This window comes from Capra hircus (assembly GCF_001704415.2).
Source record: "Capra hircus breed San Clemente chromosome X unlocalized genomic scaffold, ASM170441v1, whole genome shotgun sequence".
NCBI classification, from domain to species: Eukaryota; Metazoa; Chordata; class Mammalia; order Artiodactyla; family Bovidae; genus Capra; species Capra hircus.
Genome location: NW_017189517.1, coordinates 43,189,139 through 43,205,087, shown reverse-complemented (window position 1 = coordinate 43,205,087; position 15,949 = coordinate 43,189,139).

Here is a 15,949-nt window from a genome sequence, read left to right as displayed (position 1 = left end):
CCTCTGGCCATGGGGATTCTCCAGGCAAGAATACTGAAGTGGGTTGCCATGCCCTCCTCTAGTGGATCTTCCCAACCCAGGGATCGAACTCAGGTCTTCCACATTGCAGGTGGATTCTTTACCAGCTGAGCTACCAGGGAAGCCCAGAATGGTAAGTCTCCTGATTGACCATATCCAATTTACCTTGTTTCATAGACCTAACATCTCAAGTTCTTATGCAATGTAGTTCTTTATAGCATGGGTCCTTACTTTTATCAAAAGACACGTACACAGCTGAGAATTTTTTTCTGTTTTTGCCCAGCCACTTCATTATTTCTAGAGTTGTTCATAATTGCCCTTCATTCTTCCCCAGTAGTATCCGGACACCTTCTGACCTGAGGGTCTCATCTCCCAGTGTCATATCTTTTTGCCTGTTAATACTCTCCATGAAATTCTTCAAGCAAGAATATCAGTGGCTTAACATTTCCTCCTTCAGTGAACCATGTTTTATCACAATTCTTCAATGATCTGTCAGTCTTGGATGGCTTGTAGCTTCATTGAGATACACAACTCCCTTTGCCACACAAGGCTGTGTTCCATGAAGGGAGTTTATCTAATAGAAAATTACGAAGAAAACATGACTAGACACTTCACAAAAAGGGAACATAACTGGACTGTGAACATATAAAATATAATCGATTTTAGTAATATATCACTGTGATGTAAATTATCCATACAGGAACAGGAACAGGAACGTCGCTCCGTCGTGTCCGAATCTTTGCGGCCCCATGGACTGTAGCCTACCAGGCTCCTCTGTCCATGGGATTTTCCAGGCAATAGTACTGGAGTGGATTGCCATTTCCTTCTCCAGTGGATCTTCCTGACCCAGGGATCTAACCTGGGTCTCCCGCATTATAGACAGACGCTTTACCGTCTGAGCCACCAGGGAATACTCACCAGATTGGTAAAAATTTTAAAGTCTGACAATATCAAGTATTGCCAAGAATATGAAGCAATATAAATTTTCATATTCTGTTAATAGAAGAATCAGTTCGCATTGAATAAAAGTAAAACGTTGTCTAGTAAAATTGAATATGGGAATATCTTATGATCCAACAAAGTCTTATGCATTTTTCCAAAATGTTATACACAGAAGCTTATAACAGTAGTGTTCAGGACAGCAAACTTGAATACTACCCAATAGTTCATCCACAGTTGATAGGAAAAAGAAATTGTGTCATAATCACACAATGGATTACTATGTATAACATTTTAATGATCCACAGCTACAGTCATAAATATGTATGGATCTCCAAAATACAATTTTGTGAAAACGGAACAAGTAACAGAAGGATATATGTATAACATCTTAGCATTTATATAATTTCTAAAGCCAATCAAAAGTATGCAATGCATTTTTTAAGAATTGCATAATAAGCATTAAATATTATGAAAACTAAGATAACTATTATCACAAAATTTAGAATTTTTGTTACCTCTACAGTGATGGGGAGAAGGAAATGGCAACCCACCCCAGTGTTCTTGCCTGGAGAATCCCGTGGATGGAGGAGCCTGGTGGGCTGCAGTCCATGCGGTTGCTGAGAGTCAGACACGACTGAGCGACTTTACTTTCACTTTTCACTTTCACGCATTGGAGAAGGAAATGACAACCCACTCCAGTATTCTTGCCTGGAGAATTCCAGGGACAGAGGAGCCTGGTCGGCTGGCCTTTATGTGGTTGCATAGAGTTGGACACTACTGAAGCAACTTAGCAGCAGCAGCAGCTGCAGTGATGGAAGTGTGATATGATTGGGAAAAATTATAAAGGGATACTGAATTTCTGGTATTCTTCTGTTTCTTAAACCAAGTGTAGGAGAGTTGAGTGTTCTTTTAATAATATCATGCATTAAACTACACGATACATTTTATGCACTCTTTATCTGTGTGCATGATATAAAAATCTTATGGTAGTCTCGTTTTGACTTTCAGTTCAAATTAAAAATTTCTGTCATGCTTTTAAGTTTCTGGGTTATCTGATCCTTCTCTATTAAACTGTTTCTTACTATTCCCTATCATGTTCTCTACCTTCAATGTACTTTCTTATGGCATTTCCCTTAAGTTGAATGTTCCCCACCTCATTTCTATCTAAACCAAGTTAGTTCTCAAAGGATGACTTCCTGCACCAGTGTTTGCACAATCCAGTCTAATGCTTACTTCACCCTTCTCTGCATCCCTTTTGATTCTCAAAAGGAGTAGCTCTTCACCAAATGATGTAGCACTCCATTGGTTTCCAGTTGTTTAATATGTCTTAGCATTTGTTTCATTGGTGCTGTGCTTCTTTTCCATCTTATTATGACCTAACAGAGTGTTAGACTCACTGAACACATAAAATAAACATTTGCCAATTACTGAATTTGGCTAAAAGTGTGTAATAAGTAGAATTTATTAAAAGCTATGTGAATTTAATGCATTCAAAATATGCTTCAAAATAATCACAAGAGGTATTCAACTAAAAGCTCTGCTTTAATACGTAAGGATTTTCCACATTTGACAAAGCCTTTATAAACAAATGAACATGATTAAATTGCTTCAAGCTAAGAACATGGCATCCAGTCCCATCAGTTCAGTTCAGTCACTCAGTCGTGTCTGATTCTTTGCGACCCCATGAACCACAGCACGCCAGGCCTCCCTGTCCATCACCAACTGCCGGAGTCTACCCAAACCCATATCCACTGAGCTGGTGATGCCATCTAACCATCTCATCTTCTGTCATCCCCTTCTCCTCCTGCCCTCAATCTTTCCCAGAATCAGGGTATTTTCAAATGAGTCACCTTTTCACATCAGGTGGCCAACATATTGGAGTTTCAGCTCAAAATCATTTCCTCCAAAGAACACCCAGGACTGATCTCGTTGAGGATGGACTGGTTAAATCTCCTTGCTGTCCAAGGGACTCTCAAGAGTCTTCTCCAACACCACAGTTCACATTACTTCATGGCAAATAGAAGGGGGGAAAAGTGGATGCAGTGACGGATTTTCTTTTCTTGGGCTTCAAAATCACTGTGCGTGGTGACTGCAGCCGTGAAATTAAAACAAAACAAACAAACAAACAAAAAAAAAAAGACTTGCTCCTTGGGAGGAACGCATGCTAAAAAGCAGAGACATCCCTTTGCCAACAAAGGTCCATATAGCGAAAGCTATGGCTTTTTTAGTAGTCATGTACGAATGTAAGAGTTGGACCGTAAAGAAGGCTGTAAACCAAATAATTGATGCTTTTGAGTTGTGGTGCTGGAGAAGACTCTTGAGAGTCCCTTGCAATACAAGGAGATCAAGCCAGTCTATCCTAAAGGAAATCAGTCCTGAATATTCATTGGAAGGACTGATGCCGAAGCTCTAATACTTTGGCCATTTGATGGGAAGAACTGACTCATTGTTAAAGACCCTGATGCTGGGAAAGATTAAAGGCAAAAGGAGAAGGAGGTGACAGAGGATAAAATGATTAGATAGCATGCCTGACTCAATGTATATAAATTAGACCAAACTTCAGGAGATAGCGGAAGACAGAAGAGCCTGGCGTGCTGCAGTCCATGGGGTTGCAAAGAGTTGGAAACGACTTAGAAACTGAACTATAACAAAATTGCTTCAGATCAACATATATAATTGAAATAACTAAATAGATCAGTAAGAGTTGCTGAAATTAGAAACACTGAATGAGTGGACTCTCCATCACTGAAGCTTTGAGTGACTGCTTAGGATTAAGTTAAAATAATTACTGACATCATATGGGTATTTAAATTTGCTTGCAAAGCTCATGTCCCAAAACTACTGTCTTTAAACTGCAATATTACTCAGAAGCATACCTAAGCAGATTTCTCGTCATGGAATGGTAGCACTTAGATGGAGATATTGTTCTACTCTCTGTTTTGTTTTCTTATAGGTGTAAACCCATTGAATAGAAGCCAAATTATTTCATAGACAAAATAAAATGTCTTGTCTTTCATAGGTTTTTCATTCAGTCCAACAGTAAACTTTTGTAATGAGCTCTCACACAGCAGCACCTATTCTTTTGAAGTCATTCTGAAACGTGCAGAGCTCAATCTCTTTGAATTTTAACATAAAATTTCTGGCTTGTTAGACACTAGAACAGTTCTATTGGTGTTCCCAGTCATGGTTTCTCTACAAAATCTCTCAGTAGATGTGAAGAAAACTGATCAAATATTTCACTTATAAATAATATTTGGAAATACCACATGACATATCATCAGTTGGTTTTTATTTGTGATGAAAATAAATGAAAGAGAAATTCAGACAAACTTCCCTTCATCAGGTTTCCAACATTTCCCTCTGAGTCTGAAGCTTATTCCACTGTTTCATCTTTGTTACATCAGCATTGCTCTATCACTGAAGGACTCACATACTAGATAATGTGTTTTAATTAAAAATGGAGCTGGAAAGCCAAATCCACCAACAAAAGCAGTGGTCCACATCTGGATGCTAAACCTGAAACTTATAGTTTTGAACTTAACCACTCAATGAAAGACCATTAGAGAGTATATCTTTAAAGGATTGACCAACAGAAATACTGGAGCTGATTTCTCAGGAGAGTTGAAAATGCTGTTTCCTTTCTTCCAGCTCTTTTTAAGTTAATGCTTTGTTGGTCTTATATTCCTATCAATTCTCACATAAGAAAAAGGCATTTTTAGTATACTACATGGAATTCTTAAAAAAAACTTTGTGTTTTCTAATAAGATTTTTATGGTCTACAGGCAAAGATAATAACTACAATTCAGAAAATTGTGTCCCTGTTTGATTTCATTTTATATTATAAATGATCATATTTGGCATTATATCCTTAGAATACTGTAAGTTCATTTTTATTACTTTCAAGAACACAGGGAGAATTTATAGATGGAAAGTAAAAATAAAGAGGGGAAGCACATTGGGTGGTGTCACTGTGTAAGTGAATGTTATATAATGATGATATTCTGAAGTAAGTTATTTAAGGTATGGGATTTTCTTAGAGAGAGAAAGAGGTTTAAGCTAAAAAAGAAGCTCTTTTCAGGATTCTTCTTCCATATAGTAGGACATATTGCCAGGAAATAAAATATTTGATAATCAGAAAAGTGAGTCAGTTTAGATATTTCAGAGACTATGATCAAAGTCATTTTTTGGCTTATCATCAGCATCAATATAACATCGAGCAAATTCAAATTTTGTGTAATTGTTTGTTTCCAATTTGCTCTCACTTTGAACTTATTCTACCATCTATAAAACCCTGGAACAATATCTCCTTCTTACCTCACAGCAAGAAAGTGAAAGAGACTATGCAATTAGGAAATGTTCTGTGTAACGATGAGCCGTTTTTAAAATGCCCATGGAAATGTTAAAGATGAAACGCTATTGTACTTGGCACTTCATTCCTTTCAGATCCTGTAACTCTTAGGGTGTGTGTATGTGTGTGTGCATGTGTGTGTGTGTTTGGAGTGAGAGGGTGTGATGCAGGCAAAGGTGAAGAGTGAGACAGGAGGGGATAAGACCTGAACATAGTACAAGGGTAATGGTAAAACTTCATTGCTGTTTATAAAAATAGTTTCCTAGTAAAATATGCCCTTCCAGGAAGCATTGACAGATGGGATAAAGTAAAACAGTCCACCATATCTGAGAATCCTGTGCAGTGCCAGCTGGACCCACTTAGAGGCTTTGAAGAAATGTCAGTCGTTATTAAGGGAAGTCCTCTGCGACCAGGAAGCAGAAGATTGGTTTGAAAACACTTCCCCTGCAAGGGCTCTGGTTAATGTGTTGCAATCTGAACCTGTGACCATCCCTCATTAACTCCTGTGTTAGTGGATCATTTTGTGTAATACAGCTGAAATTAATACTGATGATCCATTGATTGTGTTTCATGAATCTACTCAATTCATTTGGAAATACAAGGGGTGAGTGTTTTCTTGAGGCTTATATAATGCTTCTTTCCTGAGGATTAATGTGCTAGTATTTGTAATGCACACTGAAGATGAAAATTGTTGTATAAATAATAGCTATTATTCTGTGGTACATACAGCAGCAGCTACTCTATTAGGAAAGAGGAAAAAAAGGGCAGCAATACCTGACCATGACAAAAAGTCAGATGCAGGCTTCCACACCAGCCATGCCCTCTACTCTACCATGCACTGAGGTAAAGCAGTTGCCTAAAATGTGCTGAAATTCTTTAAACCATATCTGAAGAGACGAAAAACTTCGTGGTTTAACAGAAAACCAATATCATCTGTCCTACTATGCTTGTAGGATTGTGCATAGTTTGCCATTACAAGCTTAGTCTGGTTCCCAGCCAGAAGATTGACATAGTAAGGCTCTGCTCAGTTGTGGCTGCTAGCCAAGTGCTGCAGTTAGTCGGAAAGGTCCTTGCCATGGTCACTACCTCCCCCACATCTCTGGAATGACCACTGTTGCCAGGATTACAAAAGATAAAATCAAACTCAAATTTAAGTGGCAGTTCACTTGTAATTCAAGTGCAAATCAAATAAAAGCCTAGATGGGTACATGTGTCATCCAAAAAGGCAAACTGGCTTGTCTCTAATTCCATGAGTGAACCCCAAGTAGGCTCACAGAAGCAGCTTTGTGTTTAAAAAGCTTCTTAATGCTAAATAGCACTTAAAACCTGAGCCTCAAATCTCAAGGAGGGTCTACACTGGAATACATTTCCATAGTAATTGTTCTCAGATTTGGGGATTTCATACAACTTTAGAATATTAGCATATACTTATCATCTACTATGACAATTATTTCAAAATAAATTACATTTAGAAATATAAGGAATAGGAAAGACAAACAATAAATGGGCTGTCATAAGAAAGGGCACGTGGCAAACTTAGAACAATATGTATGTATTTTATGTATATTGGGCAAATTGCTTAACTTACCAATTCCTTTGGGTTCTCCATCTCTAAGAGGAGACATACCTGTTTGTTATGAGGGGTAGAGGAATTAATGCATAAAGTTCTTAAAAGAATACATGGTACCCTATATGCAAGACATAAGATTTTAATTCTCTCTTTGTGTGCATATATGCCCCTTCTTAATATTTCAAAATTATTATTACCATAGACTTGTGATAACCTTATCTCAGACCAGCACTGGCCCTCAGACTTACGTTTGGAATCACTGATCTAAAAGCCCCACAGTGGCCTATGATACAAGATAATTCTACTAGGGAACTAGACTAGTTTATAGTAATTAAAAGCCCCCAAAGGAGAAGAAACGTTTCATCCTAGTGAGTATTGATCAAGAATGGTTTTCCATATATAAAAAGTCTCCAATGTCATATCTCATATATTTTATTTATTACTTGGATGGAGAGAGAGATAATACTCCCTAATATTAATTGTTCACTTACAAGACTCATCCCTGTTTCCTCTTTCCTTCATCTCTAATGTTGAATCCATTATCATATTCTGTGAAGTCTAATTCCAAAACACAATTTTAAACCTCCTTCAATTTACACAGTTACTACCCTGGAATTTTATCATTCCATCCTAACTGGCCTTTCTGCTTCCACTTTTCCTATGTCTACAATCCATTTTCCATGCAGCATTCCAAGTGGTATTTAAACAAAAATGTAGACCTTCTAATGGCTTCTTATTGGACTTGTAATAACATCCAAAATCTTGCGATAGTATAAAATGCCCTGAATGACCTAGCCCTTGTCTATCTCTCTGACACATTTTGTCCTTCTCTCCCTTACTTTTACAATGAGCCAACCACACTGACCTCCATTATGTCCCTTGACTGTTATAATCTTGTTCTTTCCTCAGGGTCTTTAACTTGCTGGTTTTCTCTGCCTGGAACACTATTCTCTCAATTAATCATGTGGCTGCTTCCATCCTCTCATGCAGGTCTTATCACAAATAATATCTCTTTAAAAATGTTCCCCCTCACTCACTCCTCTTTATCCCTTCAGCCCTATTTTCAAAGCATTTGTAACTCTCTGAGATGATTTCATTTATTCATTAGTATATGATTATGGTTATTGTCTTATTTTCATACATCAGAATGTAAGTTTTATGAAGGGCCTTTGTCTACTTTGTTCAATAGTATATACCTGGGTTTCCCTGGTAGCTCTGCTGGTAAAGAATCTGCCTGCGATGTAGGAGACACTGGTTTGATTCCTAGGTTGGGAAGATCTGTTGGAGAAGGGATAGGCTACCCACTCCGTTATTCTTGGGCTTCCCTGGTGGCTCAGCTGGTAAAGAATCCACCTGTAATGCAGGACACCTAGGTTCAATCCCAGGGTTGGGAAGATCCCCTGGAGAAGGGAATGGTTTCCATTTCATCTCTTAGAATAGTGTTTGAAACTGACTAGTCATTCAATAAATGGTTATTGAAAACATCAATAAAAGATATGTTCAGATATTAAGTTAAACTTTTTTATTAAAAAAATTACCTGTGATCCATGTAATAACACTACAAAGAGAGTTTATTATTGTCCTTATCTTACTAATAAAGAAACTGAGCTTAGTTAAGAAAATTTTCAAAGACAATGGAGATAACAAATATCAATGCCAGGACTCAGATGCAGAATATAACTCTATTTGACTTTATAGATAATTTATTTTTTTTCCATGAACAACAAATGTCCATGACTTTATTTATTTATAATAGGTCCTTGTTGGTTATCTATTTTATATATAGCAATCTGTACATGTCAATTTCAAACTCCGAATCTATCCCCTGCCCCATTCTTCTCCCCACTGTTAACTATAAGTTCATTTTCTAAGCCTGTGAGTCTAATTTCATTTTCTAAATAAGTTCATTTGTATCACTTTTTTTTAGATTATGCATGTAAGCAATATTGTATGATTTTTGTCTTTTCTCTGTCAGAGCCTGCTCTCTTAATTTCATGCTATATACTTATCTAATTTAGAAATTCCTTATCAAGATTTCATATTTTTAAAAAATCCAAAAAATAAGTATTTATATTGGAGGACTGAGTTCACTGCTACAGGTTGAAATGATGACCTAAAACTAATAAAATGAAGCATATTGAAATAAATATGAAGTCTTTCTCTTAATGTTTAAAAAATCATCTGAGAAAGAATGGATGAGAGGGGCCTTGGCTCCTTGTGAAAAAAAAGGTCAAATAGTTTTATTTGACTTTGTGTTTGATGTGAGCTAGTATAATGATGTGACTGAAACAAAACAAACAAACAAAAAAACCAAGCTACTACACACAGGTCATGTTAACATAAGTCTAGTGTCCAAGTACAGTTACAGTGTACTTCACTTGTCAGAGTATCAATTAATTTTGGAGGTCAAACTTCAAGAGGGAAATAGGAAAGCTAAACCTTCATCTGGGCTTCCCTGGTGGCTCAGATGGTAAAGAATCTACCAGCAATTTAGGTTCAATCCCTGGGTCAGGAAGATTCCGTGGAGAAGGGAATGGCTACCCATTTCAGTATTCTTGCCTGGAGAATCCCACAGACAGAGGAGCCTGTTGGGCTATGGTCCATAAAATCGCAGAGTCACACAGAACTCAGTGACTAACAAACCTTGATCAAGGGAAAGTAACCAAGATCACGAAGTGTCTAAAGTGAATGCAAAATAAGTTAACAGAGGGGCAGTCCTAACATGGCGGAGGAATAGGATGAGGAGATCATTTTCTCCCCCACAAATTCATTGGAAAAACATCTGAACTCTGAGAAAATTCCACAAAACAACTTCTGAATGCTGGCAGTGGACATCAGGCACCCAGAAAGGCAGCCCATTGTCTTCAAAAAGAGGTAGGACAAAATATAAAAGATAAAAAGAGACAAAAGAGATAGGGACAGAGGTCCACTCCAGGAAGGGAATCTTAAAAAAGAAAGAAGTTTCCAAACACCAGGAAACATTCTCAGCAGTGGGTCTGTGGTGAGTCTTGGAATCTCAGAGGAAAAATAAATAAATAAATAAATTTATATTAAAAAATAAAAATTAAAATCCACAGATAACATGCCCCAAGGGCAATCTGAGAGAACTAACATGAGATACCAGCCCAGACTGTGGGATAGCCAGAGAGAGAGAGAAAAAAAAAAAAAAAGAAAGAAAGAGAGAGAGAGAGAACTACCTGGTGAAAAGCTGTAACCTAAAACACTGCCAGGCCCACTCACACAACAAAGGAATTCAGCAAAGCTAGCTGGCTGCAGACTGGCCCATCCCCTGCTGGAGACAGGCAGGCAGGGGCAGCCAAAGCCGAAAAGGGGCAATTGCAGCCTCTGAGAGGCATCCTCTACCAAACTGCAAGCAGGCTTCTTTGCTAACCAAGACTTCAGCCACCAGAAGAGACACACGGCACACCTGAGAAAGTGCACCTGTTGTACACCCAGAAAACCAAGCGGCTGGGATGGGGGAGGCGATAAGACACCCCCCCCCACCTGAGGGGGGTCTGTGCTCACCAAGCACCTGGTCACCTGAGCTGCTCGGACCTGGGAAGGGCACAAAACACAGGCTCAACCAAATCTGTGCCTTTGTGGACTACCTGAGAACCTGAACCTGAGGGGCTTAGACCTGGGAAGTGCACGCAACCCAGGGCCGACCTGACAGTTCCCGGCAGAGCAACCTAGAGCCTGAGAAGTATAGATCATGAAAGCACACATGCCATGAGTGGGTGGGGGCAAGCCCAGTGCAGCTGAAACACTGTGAGCACTCCTCACACATGCCAGGGATATTTTTTTGCAGTGTTCCTCTCTCCCCACAGCAGGACTGAACAAGTGAACTTAAAAAAGTGACCACTATCGCCCCCTGGTGTCAGGGCAGAATTAGACACTGAAGAGACCAGCAAACAGTAGAATCTAAAATAAACAGAGGGAACCACTTTGGAAGTGACAGGTACTGAGTACATAGGAAGGGGCCTACAAATCTTGAGAAGAAGTATAAGCTGGATCAAGGAACTATCAGAAAATGAACTCACCCCACATGATCCACAACAGCTCCAAAGAAAGTCCTAGATATATTTTCACTATTATCATTTTTTTAATTAAAAAATTTTAATTCATCTATTACTTCTTTAATTTTCATTCTTATAATGTACTACTATCCTGCCAAAAAAGGCCATATTTTTAAAGCAAATTTCATATATATTTATTTTATAATTTTTGTGAATTTGTTTGGGTTTCCTTAATATTGTATTTTTGAGCATCTAATCTCTATTCTAGACTTTTAATCTTTGCTTTTTGGTATTTGTTATCAGTTTTGAACGTTTAAGAACCCAGTCTTCAGTACCCATTTTTATTTGGGAGTGGGATTACTGGCTTGATTGCTCTCTCCCCCTTTTGATTCTCCTTTTTCTCTACCAGGTTGCTGCTATCTCCTCCCTTCCCCTTCTGTTCTCTACCCAACTCTGTGAAGCTCTTTGTGTGTTCTTGACTGTGTAAAACACTTAGGGAACTTATTACTGGCTGGATCTGTCTCTCTCCTTTTGATTCCCATTTTTTCCTCCTGGTGACCTCTGTCTCCTTCCTATCTCTTCTCTTCTCTGTATAATTCCATGAACATCTCTGAGGGTTCCAGACCGTGGAGAGCAAATAAGGAAGTGATTACAGGCTAGCTTGCTCTCTCCCTATTTGATTCCCTGTCTTCTCTTCCTGGTCACATCTATTTCCCTCCTCCCGCTTCTCTTCTCCATGTAACTTTGTGAAACTTTCCAAGTGTCCCTCACTGTGGAGAAACTTTTCATCATTAACCTACATGTTTTATTATCAGTGCTGTATAGATGGAGAAGCCTTGAGGTTCAGTTCAGTTCAGTTCAGTCACTCAGTCAGGTCCAACTCTTTGTGACCCCATGAATTGCAGCACACCAGGCCTCCCTGTCCATCACCAACTCCTGGAGTTCACTCAAACTCATGTCCATCAAGTCGGTGATGCCATCCAGGCATCTCATCCTCTGTTGTACCCTTCTCTGCCTGCTTCAATCCCTTCCACCATCAGAGTCTTTTTCAATGAGTCAACTCTTTGCATGAGGTTACTGTAAGAATAAGACTGAAAACCAGAGGCAGGAGGCTTAAGTCCAAAACCTGAGAACACCAGAGAACTCCTGACTCCAGGGACCATTAATCAATAAGAGCTCATCAAAAGTCTCCATACCTACACTGAAACCAAGGACTACCTAAGAGCCAACAAGTTTCAGAGCAAGACATACCATGCAAATTCTCCAGAAACACAGGAACATAGCCCTGAGTTTCAATATACAGGCTGCCCAAAGTCACACCAAACCCACTGACATCTCAAAACTCACTACTTGACACTTCATTGCACTCCAGGGAGAAGAAATCCAGCTCTACCCATCAGAACACCAACACAAGCTTCCCTAACCAGGAAACCTTGACAAGCCACCTGTCCAACCCCACCCACAGGGAGGAACCTCCACAATAAAGAGGAAATACAAAATGCCAGAATACAGAAAGGCCACCCCAAACACAGCAATCTAAACAAGATGAAAAGGCAGATAAATACTCAGCAGGTAAAGGAACAGGATAAATGCCCACCAAACCAACCAAAAGAGGAAGAGAAAGGGAATCTATCTGATGAAGAATTCAGAACAATGATAGTGAAAATGATCAAAAATCTTGAAAACAAAATGGAGTTACAAAGAAATAGCCTGGAGACAAGGATTGAGAAGATGGAAGAAATGTTTAATAGTGACCTAGAAGACATTAAAAAAAAAGTGTCAATACATGATGAATGATGCAATAAAGTGAAAGTGAAGTCGCTCAGTCATGTCCAACTCTTTGCAACACCAAGGACTGTAGCCTATCAGGCTCCTCCATCTATGGGATTTTCCAGGCAAGAGTGCTGGAGTGAATTGCCATTTCCTTCTTCAGGGGCTCTTCCTGACCCAGGAATCAAACCCGGGTCTCCCACATTGCAGGCAGACGCTTTACTGTCTGAGCCACCAGGTAAGCCCATGATTCAATAAATGAGATAAAAAAACACTCTGAGATCAAAAACACTCTGGAGGGAAACAACAGTAGAATAATGGGGACAGACGATAGGAAAAGTGAGGTAAAGATAGAATGGTAGAAATAAATGAAGCAGAAAGGAAAAAAGAAAAAAAAAGAATTAAAAGAAATGAGGACAACCTCAGAGACTTCTGGAACAATGTTAAATGCCCCAACATTTGAAACAGGAGTCCTAGAAGAAGAAGACAAAAAGAAAGACCATGAGAAAATACTTGAGGAGATAATAGTTGAAAACTTCCCTAAAATGGAGAAGGGAATAGTCACTCAAGTCCAAGAAACCCAGAGAGTCCCAAACAGGATAAACCCAAGGCAAAACACCCCAAGACACATATTAATCAAATTAACAAGGATCAGACACAAAGAACAAATATTAAAAGCAGCAAGGGAAAAAGAACAAATAACACAAAAGTGGATTCCCATAAGGATAACAGCTGATCTTTAAATAGAAACTCTTCAGTCCAGAAGGGAATGGCAGGACACACTTAAAGTGATGAAAGAGAAAAACCTACAGCCCAGATTACCATACCCAGCAAGGATCTCATTCAAATATGAAGGAGAAATCAAAAGCTTTACAGACAAGCAAAAGCTGAGAGAATTCAGCAACACCAAACCAGCTCTAGAAGAAGTGCTAAATGATCTTCTCTAGACAAGAAACACAGATAGGGTGTATAAACTCGAACCCAAAGCAACAGAGTAAATGGCACTGGGATCATACTTATTAATAATTACCTTAAATTTGAATGGGTTGAATGTCCCAACCAAAAGACAAAGACTGGCTGAATGGATACAAAAACAAGACCCCTATATATGTTGTCTACAAGAGACCCACCTCGAAACAAGGGACAAATACAGACTGAAAGTGAAGGGCTGGAAAAAGATTTCCCACGCAAATAGAGACCAAAAGAAAGCAAGAGTAGCAATACTCATGTCAGATAAAATAGACTTTAACATAAAGGCTGTGAAAAGAGAAAAAGAAGGACACTACATAATGATCAGAGGGTCACTCCAAGAAGATATAACATTATAAATATATATGCATCCAACATAGGAGCACTGCAATATGTAAGGCCAATGCTAACAAGTATGAAAGGGGAAATTAATGATAACACAATAATAGTGGGAGACTTTAATACTCCACTCACACCTATAGATAGAGCAACTCAACAGAAAATTAACAAGGAAACAGAAACTTTAAATGATAAAACAGACCAGTTAGACCTACTTGATATCTATATGACGTTTCACCCCAAAACACTGAATTTCACCTTTTTCTCAAGTGCACATAGAACCTTCTCCAGGATAGATCACATCTTGGGCCATAAATCTAGCCTTGATAAATACAAAGAATTTGAAATCATTCTAAGCATCTTTGCCGACTACAATGCAGAAAGATTAAATGTCAATTATAACAGAAAAACTAGTAAAAATTCCAACATATCGAGGTTGACCAACACCCTGCTGACCAACCAACAAATCACAGAAGAAATCAAAAAAGCAATCAAAATATGCATAGAAATGAATGAAAATGAAAACACAACAACTCCAAACCTATGGGATACTGTAAAAGCAATGCTAAGGGGAAGGTTCATAGCAATAAAGGTTTACTTCAAGAAATAAGAAAAAAGTCCAATAAATAACCTAACTCTACATCTAAAGCAACTAGAAGAGGAAGAAATGAAGAACCCCAGGGTTAGTAGAAGGAAAGAAATTTTAAAAATTAGGGCAGAAATAAATGCAAAAGAAACAAAGGAGACCATAGAAAAAATCAACAAAACTAAAAGCTGGTTCTTTGAGAAGATTAATAAAATTGACAAACCATTAGCCAGACTCATCAAGAAACAAAGGGAGAAGAATCAAATCAACAAAATTAGAAATGAAAATGGAAAAGTCACAACAAATACCACAGAAATACAAAGGATCATAAGAGACTACCATCAGCAACTATATGCCAATAAAATGGACAGCTTCAAAGAAATGGGCGGATTCTTAGAAAAGTACAACTTTCCAAAACTGAACCATGAAGAAGAACAAAATCTTACCAGACCCATTACAAGCACAGAAATTGAAACTGTAATTAGGAACCTTTCAGAAAGCAAAAGTTCAGGACCAGACGGCTTCACAGCTGAATTCTACCAAAAATTTAGAGAAGAGCTAACACCTATCCTACTCAAACTCTTCCAGAAACTTGCAGAGGAAGGTAAACTTCTAAACTCATTCTATGAGGCTACCCATCACCCTAATGATGATGGTGATGGCAAAACCAGACAAAGATGACAGGAAAAAAAGAAACTACAGGCCAATATCACTGATAAACATAGATGTAAAAATCCTCAACAAAATTCTAGCAAACAGAATCCAACAATATGTTAAAATATCATACATCATGACCAAGTGGGCTTTATCCCAAGGATGCAAGGATTCTTCAATATCTGCAAATCAAACAATGTAGTACACCACATTAACAAATTGAAAGATAAAATCCATATGATTATCTGAATAGATGCAGAGAAAGCCTCTGACAAAATTCAGCATCCATTTATGATAAAAACCCTCCAGAAAGCAGGGAGAGAAGGAACATTCCTCAACATAATAAAAGCTATATATGAAAAACCCACAGCAATCATTATCCTCAATGGTAAAAAATTGAAAGCATTTCCCTCAAAGCCAGGAACAAGACAAGGATGCTCACTCTCACCACTACTATTCAACATAGATTTGGCAGTTTTGGCCACAGCAATCAAAGCAGAAAAAAGAAATAAAATGAATCCAGATTGGAAAAGAAGAAGTAAAACTCTCACTGTTTACAGATGACATGATCCTCTACATAGAAAAGCCTAAAGACTCCATCAGAAAATTACTAGAGCTAATCAACGTATATAGTAAGGTTGCAGGATATAAAATTAACACACAGCAATCCCTTGCATTCCTGTACACTAACAATGAGAAAATAGAAATAGAAATTAAGGAAACAATTCCATTCAACA